General features: G+C 35.8%; 1 long non-coding RNA gene across 1 annotated transcript in view; it reads left to right on the forward strand.

Annotated features, from left to right (window-relative positions):
* Positions 1 to 9,907, forward strand: part of LOC142829750 (uncharacterized) — a 58,723-nt gene extending 48,816 nt beyond the window's left edge. The window contains exons 3-4 of the long non-coding RNA XR_012904493.1: positions 8,803 to 8,890; positions 9,442 to 9,907. This is a non-coding gene — a long non-coding RNA (uncharacterized LOC142829750). The remainder of the gene's footprint in view (positions 1 to 8,802; positions 8,891 to 9,441) is intronic.
* The last annotated feature ends 3,263 nt before the right edge of the window (positions 9,908 to 13,170 follow it).

Here is a 13,170-nt window from a genome sequence, read left to right on the forward strand (position 1 = left end):
TCTTGAATCCTGCTCCCTTTTTGTAATAGCTAAAGAATTCTGCTCATTAAAATTTGGAAAACTTGCAAGACCTATAATACTATGCTATGCCATGCAGGTGTAGTTACTAATTACTGCTGTGAATGTTTCATAAACGAGTTGTGAAATGGCAAAACAATAACCAATCTTGTTCTCCACTCTCTTTTCCCAAAACAGCAGCAGCAGCAGCAAAATGTTCAATGCTTTCCCTTGTCAGGTACAAACCAATGCACTTCATATAACACATGAACAGAAAAGAACAGAAGAAAGAGAGAGCTAAAAAAAGAATTGTACCTTATTCAAAGATAATTTCAGTCATGGGGAGGAAAAATGAATTCTTGTCATAGGTATCCCAAATGTCATCATTTTTCCTCAATCATTTAAAAAAATCTTTCTGTATAGAAATGTTTAAAATTCATCCAAGCTGAATGTAACCTATATACATCTGTGTTATCTATCTATATTGGATGGGAGTTCTTTAGTGCTTTGAGACTCCATTATATTCCATGTGGTTTCCATTCTCTTGTTTTTATAACTTTTTGGAATTTATTTTAGATCTTTGGAGACCTCAAGCTATTCCCTGGCTAGAGAGAGGGAGTTCCAGACTTTTCAATTGGTTTCAGAGCCCTTCAGTTTTGTAACCATCTTTCTTGGGTATAATTCTGTCTTAGACCTTCATTTTCTTTGATTCCAAGCATTACGTCACTAACTGGCCATGGCTTGCCCCTTGTCAGCCTGTATTAATCCTGTACACTTATGTCATTTTTTAATAAAAGTTGTTTTGATTTTGTTCTTTTGTGTCTCTTTTAGAAGTTTATTTTCATATTTTATTAATTTGCTTGTATTGTTTGGAAGGATGTTATACTTACAATCTTCTACTGGTGTGATCTTGCAAGGAAAGAAAATTAGGAGGAGCACATTTCTTACACACGAGAGACTGACTTGCATTTCCCTCACAATGTTTAATTGACCAGGAAAATCAGAATTGGCTAGAACAACACATAGAGAGGGCCCCGTGATGCAAACCTTTACTTATGAAAGATGCCATTGAAGCCACTGGATCCATTGCAGAGATGATGTGTAAAGTTATAGCATTTGCATTCCTATACATTCATTTAAAGTCTCCCTTTACTGATGTATAAGGGATTTTAGTTTGTGTAACTTAACCATTGAGGAGCCAAAAGAAAGTGAGTGTTAAAGTTACAGACTACTGTAATTTACACTTTCTTACAAGCTCCAGTTGTTTGTGGGTTTTTTTTTTTTTTTTGGTTACACCGCTTCTTCTGGCCCCTTGCCATGAGAGTTTACACCTCCTTGGTACCTTCTCTGTGTAGAAGAGTCCTTGTGGGGGAGGAATGGAAGCTACACTTGGGTATGCAGGGTAAGTCTCAGTGAATCTAATTAAGGTGGTATTCAAACCCCAGCAGAAGCACTCTTGGAGAGACTCTTCTGAGGCACACTCTGCTCTTGCTTGGGAGGTTGTAGTCATTTGTTGCTAACCAATATGAGCAGAAAACTGAGAACACTCTTGTGGCTGCTCAGTTGCTCTGGCTGAGTCACTGATGGGTCATATACAAGTCTCTGCCCACTCTTTGCCCCTCCTGAATCTTCTGTTCAGTGTGAGGGAACAGCAGGAACAAGATCTGCTTTTTCCTTTGGCTTCCTGAGCCCAAAATAGCATTCTCAGGATGGATTCTTCTTAATCCCCTTTTTACACCCTGGTTTGTGTACATAGTTCAAGTCACAATTATGTCCTAAGACTAGAGTCAAACTGATATCACATATACATTCTATTCACACACTCTGTCATAGATTTTATTTAGGCTGTCTTAAACCTCCTTAGAATTACCTCTGAATTGAGTCTGATTATGTCAATGGAGATACTCACAGGAGAGAGCACTACTCATTGAGCTGAGTAACATTTTTTCAGACTAAACTTCTTTTTTGCTGAAAAGTGCAAATTCAGTTCAACCAAAACATTTTTGTAAATTCATGTCAAAGGTCACCAAGTTGTTTCAGTTGCGAAAACAAATGCAAATTCCAAAAAAAAGTCAAAACCCTTTAACATTTTGTAAAAGAAATAGAGATCTTACATTAGTTTAATATTTTTTAGCTGAAACATTGCAACTTTTCCATTTAAAATGGCATTTTAAATTTTACTTCAACTGCCTCTAAAAGTAAATCCTCAAACTAAAGAGCATATATCTTTTTGGGTTTAATCAAAAATTACATTTGACCCAAAATCCATTTTTTAAAATCAGGTCAATGGCCAAATTGAAAAATAACAAATCAGTTAGTTTCACATCTATGCTAATTGTGTTAGTAAATGGTTTGCAGGATTAGAACCATAGTTTTTGCAAAGGCTAGAAAAACTTCACTATATACCTGTACCAATATTAATGCATCACCGCCTTAAACAGCAATACTTTTCTTAAGTAGAGACTATCATTATTTATATTTTTTAAATCACATATTCTTATGTGTTTTACACAAACACCTAAACAAAAGAATTGGTACAGCTGACTCTGAAGACTATATTTTTATAGTTGACTTGTAGGTTGTTGCACTACATTATATGGATGACTGGGAATCAGTGTTTCCATGTGGTGTTTGCAGTGCCAAGTACACTATTTAAACAAAAATTGTATGCTGCAGCTGACCATTACATGGCAATTTGAAATGAAGCATATGTTTTTTGCTTGGAGATGAGGCATCAGTTTTCTATTAGCCAAGCACACATCAGTGGCCATAAACAAACAAAGATGAGTCACCACAAATTAAATGGAAAATCTGAAACTGAGAGCTAGCCACATCAGGCTACTTTTCTAAGCTTGAGATGGTGTTCAGCTCTACCATTAGCACACAGGGAAGGGCAGGATACACACACTCTTTTTCTTCCAAACCCTAGCATACCATGCCCTTGGGCTAGCCACCACTGCAATCCAACACATGAGGGGAAGGAGGGAAATGAATATTTTACACCTTTTAAAGACCTCATCTTGCAAAATCTAGATTAGCTGAAAATGCCTTCTATTCCCATTTTCAGTTTTAGATCTGTAAGTACAGCATATATTTCAAATAATATGAAGTTCATGAATATCCATGATTGGAGGAAAGATAATAATTATTTTCTCCTAGAGCTATCATGATTAGATTGGGTTCAGTGCACACAATATATGCTTGTTCATTTTATTTCCATTATTATGTCTCCGGTGGGATTCCAGCTCAGGAATTCCTGTATTCCAGCCATATGCTCTCTTCTCTTGACTATTCTGCCTCCTGAGAGAATGAATGATCCTTTCCCCCTGGAAATGGTCCCTCTAGGATTGCAACATAATAACACTGTCATTGTTAAATCTCTTCTATGAAAATGTAGGTAAGTCAGCCTGGTGTTGTGCATGAACTCGAAGTTCAGTGGGGGGAGAGAAAATCACAGGGAAGACAACATTGTCATATTTCTGATACAAATTTGGAAGTGAGAAAGGAAGGCTTTCAGATGTGATATGGCTTTTTGTAAAAAAAGTTGGTGTGGAAGAGTTGGGCCTGGTTAGGAAATGTGACACACAATCTGAGAAATCACATTAAAAGAACTGAGGAAATATGTCTGGTAACCACCCTAATTATAGAGTGATGACAAATGAACATCCTGACTGTTTCTAAATCAAATAAGAAAGACACCAATGTGATATGCCTACTGAATGACCAGCTTTTCCGGGAAAAGAGAAAATCAGTTCTGAACCATCAAAAGAGATGGGTGATTGATCATGATGAAGTAATAAAATATTGGCCCAAACATCAAGCCAGCCCTTCTCGTGTACTTTTGAAATCTGTTCAGGTATTTGGAAAAAATAAAATAAAACAGCTATTGAACTGGTATCTTCAAATTTTGTCTCCGGCCTGGCTTAGATCATATCCTTCTGGCCCAGGACAGAACTGCTGGGGACTCCTGAGAGTGGAAAATAACAGCTGGCAGAAATTCAGGAGAGACTACTTGCAAGGCCCCACCATTTCAGCAAAGCTAATGGAAATTGCTGAAAGTGCAAGAAACTTTGAGAAGTGAGGGAGGTGGAAAGAACTTTAAAATGGGAAATGAGGAAAATGGGAGAAAAGTAGTATTCGATGGGTAAATTTGAGGAATCTGAAGGAAAGAGATGGAAGAAAGGAAGAGAAACATGTAGAAGTGGAAAGATAAGAACTCAGTGGGTCTGGATGATCTGAATAAACATTCCCAAAGCTGTAAAAATAGTAATGTATTATATTCTCCCTATACAAAGTACAACACTGGACTGGGCAAATTTTTTAGATTAAGGTAAATAATTAAAACAAAGAACAAAAATAAAGTCACCGAGGGAACAAAAAACAGGACTATGTAGCACTTTAAAGACTAACAAGATGGTTTATTAGGTGATGAGCTTTCGTGGGCCAGACCCACTTCCTCAGATCAAATAGTGGAAGAAAATTGTCACAACCATATATACCAAAGGATACAATCAAAAAAATGAACACATATGAAAAGGACAAATCAAATTTCAGAACAGAAGGGGGATGAGGGGGGATTTCTATCACTGAGGGAACAGTGTGTGCCTTCTGGTAAAGGTTCTTTGCGAACTTTAAATCATACAATGTCCAACTGTGTAGACAGCAGATATGCAGACATTTTGAAGTGCAGGATGAAGAAAATAAAATCATAGCAGTCATGTAATTGAGGTGCGATTGATGTAATAGACTTCTCCTTTGAGGGAAGCAGCCATTCCCTTACACAGTCATACTAAATACCAGAGAAGTCAGTGATCACTGCATCTTATAGTATGTTGACCATAGGCTCATTTTCAGGATATAAAAGCACTTAGTCTTATCACTGGTAAGCACTGTCCCTCACTAATACTAACCCTAGTGATTTCAGACATTAACTTTTGTGCCTACACTGTGGGCTAAATGCCTCTAATGGCATCATGATGAATCTGGAATTCCCAGTAGGAATGTACAATGCCAGGCTGAGCTTTTGTTCTATTTTAGAATAATAGCTCGGGTAAATGCTCTTCCCTGCATTGTCTTCTGCTCGCAATTGCTCTTGCCCATCATGTATTCCCACTCAATCCCACTACAATCTTCTTTCCTATTTGTGTTTGTAGGAAAAAAAGAGTTTCTAAAGGACATTGTAATGATAATTTTCAGGTTCCTAGTATAGTTTCCTGACATAACAGGAAACTTATTGACAACCAGTAAAATAGTCATGATGGAGTTATTCCAGAGACAAGTTCTAGCTATTGCTCTATTTGTCATGCTCTTCTGTTTATATTCTGACCAAGTACACCTACAGAATTTATTCATGGAATTTTTTGTTTGGTTGATTTCTGGTCTACTTGTTTGCAGAACAGCTCATAGGTCTGCAAGCCATGGCTTGGTGCACTCATTATGCAGATATGTAGCACCCTAATCTTTGCAACCAGTGCTTGTTATGCTTTTCTTGACATCTTGTTGTATACTTTTTGACATCTGCTTGCTAACTCCTGCAGTCTTTTCAGTCCAGATATTCACTTGTTTCATCTGATGTTGTTACCATGCTCCTTTAGATATGCAGATTAATTGCTTTCCTTCAAGTCTTGTCTGCTCAGTCATACTGGGACAGCCAGTCCTCAAGGCACATTCCCATCACTGCAGTCTATTTTGTTGTTTCTCAGCTCCAAGCCACCATGCAATCATTTTGGAACAATATATTTTAACGGCATCTTAACCCTATAACACACTCCCTTTTTTAAATAAAAATTTTAAATAATATGAGAGTTTAAATGAGAGTTGAACTCAATCTTGTCTTCTGTCTATGATGGCACATGGTGTTTTACTACATAACTCAAAGTAAATTGTCAAGGTATGAGCACTTGTCAAAGATGATTTGGTAACATTAGTAATTAGTAACAAGGTGAGCTTACATGTAGCGTGACACTACCCGATGTCAAAAGTGATCTATTTAAAGCTGTACCAAACAGAAATTTATCCTCTTTTTGGTTTTTCTAATTTCTGAAGCTATGTAGTGTTAAGATTTTTTGGGGGGGAGGGGAGCAGTGCCCACAAAAGCTCATGATGCCATCTACATGTTTTGTTAGTCTTTAAAGTGTTACCATACTATTTGTTGTTTTTTAAGTTTTTCCTTTGTATTTCTCAAATACAATGAAGAGCCAAGCCAGTAAGCATTAGAACGGAGTGCACAACTGATAGCAAATGACCTGACAAATTTCATTGCTTTTTCTATTTGAGATATATCCATGAAGAGATCTTGCATTTTACTAATTTATTTGTTACTGAAAATTGTTCAACATGTTATGCAAAAAAATATGTTGATAGATTGTTTACAAATTGCTTGCTATAACTTGCTTCGAGTATTTTCTTTTCATAATTCACTCTTTACACCATATAATTGGTTGGACCATATTGTGAAACTGCTCATAAAACTTTTTACAACAGGAGTAAGGTTTGAGTAAGTAACTCTGGCACAAAAATGTCATATGAACACATACATGGACATATATTTCTGACACTTCCAGTATGCCTAAGCATGTAAACACATATTGGAGTGAATTTGCCCTTCCCATTAATTTCCTCCAAACACATAATTACACAAAGCAACAAAAGGGCTCTAAATAACCTCATTGCTAATTCTTAGGTTTTTTTTTTTAAACTCAGAAAGTATTCACAGATGCTAGCAGTTGTGTAATGTCTCACACTTAGGTCTCCTTTACATTGGTGTAAATCCAGTTTCTTTTAATTTAATCTGATGTAACCGACTACTAACAATTATAGTGAAAATGAAATAAGCAAATAGTTGGTTTTAAGTTATTTTGCGACGTTAGGTATTCAAGCCCCGTTGGGAAGCTAAAATCAGGTTTCCCAAACACTGTACTCAAACCAACATAATGTATTTGAACACTGGGATGAAGCTACAGTAAAAGTAGAGTACTAATCAACATTGTTTATATTGCAGCTTTTTACTAAAGTAATATTTTTATATCATATAAAACAGACAAATATATTTTCAAGATCTATTCTGCTTTTGGACATGGGACTTGTTATTTTTAATTAGAAAGTTCACAGTATTCAAAAACAAAGAAAAGACTCTACAAAATGTAATGAGATTATGGAATTTAATGATATGGTAAAATACATACCTGATGTCCTAATTCCTATTATGGTTATTATATTCTATGAAGAAGAGCTTTGTGAAAATTTGAAAGCTTGACTCACCAACTGAAGTTGGTCCCATTAAAGATATTATCTCACTAACTTTGTCTCTTTATTATGCTATAAAAGAAACATACAACTAAACAAGAATTTGCTAGTGACTGCACTGTTGCCTCAATTTCTGCTTACTCAGGATATATAAACCTTGAGGCACTTGAGGTTTTGCAAAACTAAGCCTATTTTTGGAGACTTGCAAAAGTAGTGTTATTTGTGTTCAATCTTCCCCTTAGTAGTTTAAAAGCAGCCTTTGTTATGTTTTAGGGAGAGAAGAATAATTACTACCCAAAATCTAGATGGTCGAACTGATTCTTCTCTCACTTCAGTTAACATCAAGGTACTACGTACTTCAGAAAGGTGACACCGGAATCTGGCTCATTGTTTTTGTTTTGTTGTTAGAATTTTTCACTTCTTGGTTTCATTTTTTTCACAGTCGGATTTAACATAAATTCAGCAATTCTGTCAGGGTGTGTTTACACAGCACTTATTTAGGTTTAACTCGAAATAAGCTATGCAAATTGAGCTACATCAATTGCATTGCTTATTTCGAAATAAGGAGCATCTACACAGCACTTATTTTGAAATAGAGAGCTCTTACTCCTTGTACAATGAGGGTTACAGGAGTTGGAGTAAGAAATCCTCCAGCTTGACAGTATTTTGACATTTTTTGGAAATGACTGTCTGCTGTGTAGACATGGACTAAATAATGTTGCTGTGTAGATGTACCTCCAGATACTAAGGAATTTAGTGATGCTTTCTTTTCTTAGAACACAAGGACAGGAAAAAATGGACCTGGGTTTTGTGGCATATGTAGCGTGAAGTTTGTAATGCTTTTCTCTTTTGCATCCTTTTCCTTTAAATTTCTAATAACTACCATGTGCAGAGTTTAAAACCATTTTATTGTCTCAAAATTGTCTCTTTTTTATTGGATTAAACACTGTGCTCTCTAATGGAGAGTTTACTTTTGTGTTTCCTTATTTTCTTTAGATAAACTAAAACTACTTTTTCATTCTTGAGTATGATAAATTAACAGATTCTTGACTGACCTCTTGGAAGATATTGGGAAAATTGCTTAATCTTTGTGTGCTTCAGTTGCTCCTATGTAAAACTGGGATAAGAACATTTACTTACATCACAAGTTGTTGGGGCATCATAATTTATTAACTTTTGTGAACCTCATTTAAATAATCAGACAATACTATAGAATAGCAAAATATTATTTTCATTATTTAGAAACAATATTAGTGAAATAGTCTTTGGCAGTAATATATGTAAAGATATCTATCAATGTTAATAGTTCAGACATTACTCCCTTATCTTACATCAATGGCTATTAGCCAGGAAGGGTAGGACTGGTGTCCCTAGCCTCTGTTTGTCTGGAGATGAGTGACAGAGGATGGATCACGTGAGAATTACCAGTTGAGATCCCTCCCTCTGGGGCATTTGGTATTGGCCACTGTTGGCAGACAGGATACTGGGGTAGATGGACCTTGGTCTGACCTAGTATGGACATTTTTATATTGTTCTTATGTTATGTTCTTACCTTTGTAGGATGGGGAAACAAGACAAAATGGCTTGTCTGGAGAAACTAATCTCTTCAGATCTGTAAATGCAGAGTTGGAGCATTTGACTTATTGAGGTGAAATAAGTTACTTCTAACAGTTGTTAAGATATCATTAATAATCATACGTGCAATAAATAACAACACATGAATTAGTTCCTAAGAGATATATGACTGCAAATTGCAGCAACAAATCACAGGATGTGTAAAGAATGATCATTACTCTAGTGTGTACAAAAGCTGTTTTAACAACTGTATTCTTTATGGTGAAACTCACCCTAATTAGCCTTTCAGATTCCCAAGGGAAATGTCTAAGGAACATTTGGCATTGTGATATTTGAGTTAGTGTGGGGGAAGGGAGGATCCCTGAGAAACCTAGAAAACACTGGGTAACAAGCGTGGCTTTCAATTAGGTCACTTATATTAATGGGGGTAGGGAACAAATAGTCCCTTCAAGCAAGTAGCTAATAAGAATGTTTAGAAGTAAATGAATAATTAATCAATATTGGTATGTGTAAATGCTATATTAGATAGCTGTGTGGTGGCAGGACCATCATTTATCAGTAGAGTTCACCTATACCTTGAAAAAATCACTAAATCATTAGCACTTTTTTTTTTTTTTGTTACAGACCAAACTCTGTATCATCATGTGATAAGGTGGCTGGGCTCTTCTGTCAACCCATCCTGTTAACAGGTGTTGGAACCCTGCAGGGACGTGCTAAATGAACCATGCTGACTCACCATGGCAGATGCCTCTTGTTAACCAACACTGGAGGGAGAGTCATGAGGGGAGGGGCTAGAACTTGTTTGTGTTAACCTAATTTAAAGCAAGCCCCAGAAAGAGTTTTGAACCTATATAACATGTTTTGTAGCGGATGGGAAGCGTATTTGGTGCTCTATAAACACAGTTTGATGTTTGGTATATAGGTGCTCTATAAACACAGTTTGATGTTTGTTGTTACATTTGACTATATATGTGTCAAAATGAAAGAGAGGTAATTTGGAAATGCATGCGCTTGTAAATTATCAAGATTTTTTCATAGAAACATTAAATATATTTGATGCTGTATTACTAGCTTATGGCTTATTCTGGAATCAAAAGTTTCCTCAATAAAAACACTGCACTTTTCATTGAAATCCATGAGGGCTTAAAGTTTAATGAAAGCAGTTTTAAAAATAATGTCCAATGGTCTGATTCCATGAAGTGATGTTAAGAGGTTGCAAACACAGAAATAGCATGAAAATGTTGTAAAGGAGACACTTGTTGATTATTTTAAATAACTTCTTATTACTGAGAGAGGAAACAAGACATGGCAAATATTTGTTTCATTTTAAGATTGGCAATTATCTTAACTGGCTCATTTGATATGTTCCATCCTGAAAAAAAAAGATCAAGACAGGCACTTATTGATAACAGTTATGTTTAGTTGATGCAAACTTTGAATGAAACACAGAGATTTTGTTGCAATATTAAAGCAGTATACAATTGAAAACCAATATGCAAAAGTATTTAAGTATCATGGGCACATGTCGTATGCAACATTTTTACAAGGAATGGAGACACCTTCAGTACTTAGACATCTAATGACATAACAGCAATGTTTCAGACCACAAAGGTCATTTATGCAGTCCGACACATAACATTTAGAGATTAAATGTAGATTATTTATTAACTAGATTCTTATGGCCCCACAGATGTTGTTTTGATCTACTGATATGTAGGATTTTGAGATTTTTATAACAACCAATTTATTTATATGATAGCAATTTAATAGTACTTATGAATTTACTGCAATCTAGTATATAAATTAGGGATGTAAAATCTGACTTAGGTGATTAACCACAGCCCCTGCCTGTGTGTGTGGGGGGGGAGGGGGGGAATGCTTCTGGCAAGCCAGGCCAAGCCTGCTGCACGGCACCACACAATGGGCAGGGGTGGAGAGAGGGCTTGGCCAGGTTGCAGCAGCCTACAATCAGTTAACTGTTTACCCATGTAAGCAGTACCCAGTAAGGGGCATGCTTACCGGTTAAATGGTTAACTGGTTAATCCTTTACATTCCTAATATAAATCCTGTTAGTGGGTAGTAACTTGAATTTGGGCAGCGGCAGCTCTGTACTATGAATTTGGTCCTGAGAAGGTCAGAATTGGTTAGAACAGTTTCATGAAAGCAGTTTTCCATCACAGAAGGCCATTTGATTAAAGTTTTTTTTTTTGAGAGGGGGGAGGGGAAATAGTATCAATTTTAATGAAAATGTGTTTTCCAATTCTTTTCGAAGAACTTCAAAACTTTCTTTAAAAATAGATTTTTGTTTTAAAATGACTTTATTTTGAAGAGTATTCTTTATATAAAGTAAAATAAGGGTTTCAAATAAATTAAACATTTTGATCTGAAATTAATTTTTTTCAGAATTTTTATTTTAAGTTTTGGCTTTTCATCCTGATTACAGAGAGAGAGAGATTTTTCAAAATTCCTCACAGGAGGGAAAATCTGTTTTCTGACCAGCTCTAATTCTAACTCTATGATTCAACAAGTGCTACAGTACTTCAACATGTTCTTAAATACATTTGAAGTAAATAGGACTTACACATATGCTAAGCACAGGCTTAAGTGCTTCGCTGAACAGGGATAGGATAACCTGTGTGCTTAAATTTAAACAAATGCTTAATATGCTGTGCTGAAGCAGTGCCTAAATCAGTTTAAAAAATCTCACATGCATTAGCACTACATTTTTTGTCATGGAAAAACTGCACAATTGGTAGGAACTATTCTTAAACGCAGGCATGTCAATAACGCATAATATGGTCCATAGATCCAAGTGGAAAATAGTTCTTGTGTTTGATCTATATTTTCTGAAGTAAAGCAAGAGGCTATGTAATGAAACATACTGTGCTAAGTGAAGTAGAAAAGGGCATCATATAAAACCCCCAATTTTTCCTGGAGCAAATGCAACTGTGCATGAATTTTAAAAATATGCTGTTCTTTGAGAAGGAAAATGTTGGTTTAATTCTTTGTTGACTCTCTGGTCATTTTCGTTTGTGTTGTGGTGTAAAACACAGATACCTGAAGTGCAACACACCAAATAGAAATCAGTGGAAGTTTGGCTAGAGGAAGGGCCTTGAGATATTATGCTATATTTTTTCTTTTCCATGTAAGGAGTTACAGACCTCAGTTGTGATATTTTATGGGCTATATAAAATACATTAATATACAACAAAAGAAAAAAAGTATGGGATTATTTTGGTGTTTGGTTTAAAAGAGGAAGCTCACCTCTGACTTTTCTAACTATTTTTACATTCTGTATAAAATATTTGATCACCATAGTACTTTAAATGAAATGAAAAGTAAGACTCATTGAGCAAGTTATGGCTAGAAATGGGCAAGCTTAAGAATTCTGGCTCATTCTTCAGGATTAGTAAAGTATGGGTGGGGAAAGCATTCCATTTTTGTGGGTTAAATTGTTTCCCTACGACCTTGCTTAGTAATAGACTACAAACAGTGCAAGCATATACTCTAATAACCAAGCCCTTTTTTATTCCTTTTTCATATTGCATGCTAAGCTGGAAATAAAACAGAAGACTAGGTTTTAATATTTTAGACTATGAGTAATGTTAATCAGTGGGAAGTAGACTCTGCACAATCAATCCCCTTTCCAAAAAGAAAGGGGGTGCTTCTTGTGCAGGGTGTCTTTTTTGTCTGTAGTTTTAGCACATACCTAACACCAACTCTGGATGGAATGCAGACTCCGTCTAGTGCAGTGAAATCAAAGATTCTGGACAGCTGTCACGAACATTCTGTCTGAGCTGTTCCTCACTCAAATTGTAAAGTTTGTCTTACAGAAATCTGATGTTTTCATATAGTAGGGAGCTCCCCTAAGGTATCTGAATAAAGACAAATGACTTATTTTAGCCTTAATTCAGTTTATAGAACTCTCAAAGGGAAACTTATTCATCAACTCTGAAGCTAATCTCTCATAACAATGCTGGAGTCTAATTCATTAACAAAGAATTAGATGCATGTAACTTGATTTTTTTTATAGAACTCCTCTATGCCATTCAAGCTATGGTGCATTACCTGAGCTCCCGAAATACTATAGAGAGTTCGTGCATAAGGGATGCATAAACCACGGAAAAAAAAAGAATCAGAATGAATGAGGGGCTCCATGTATATAGGTTATTTAGCATAGATTTGATTTATCTGAGCCTGATCTCAGTTTTTCACACTTTTGTCACTTCTGGGCTAGACTACAACAATGTGATTTACCTCAACATGAAGCCTTCCGCACTTAGGAGACTCGGTCTACCATCAAACACAGCAGCAAAGTTTACCTTGTATTCAAACCTTGCATCAAACTTGTAT

The sequence above is a fragment of the Pelodiscus sinensis genome, chromosome 6 (assembly GCF_049634645.1).
Source record: "Pelodiscus sinensis isolate JC-2024 chromosome 6, ASM4963464v1, whole genome shotgun sequence".
NCBI classification, from domain to species: domain Eukaryota; kingdom Metazoa; phylum Chordata; order Testudines; family Trionychidae; genus Pelodiscus; species Pelodiscus sinensis.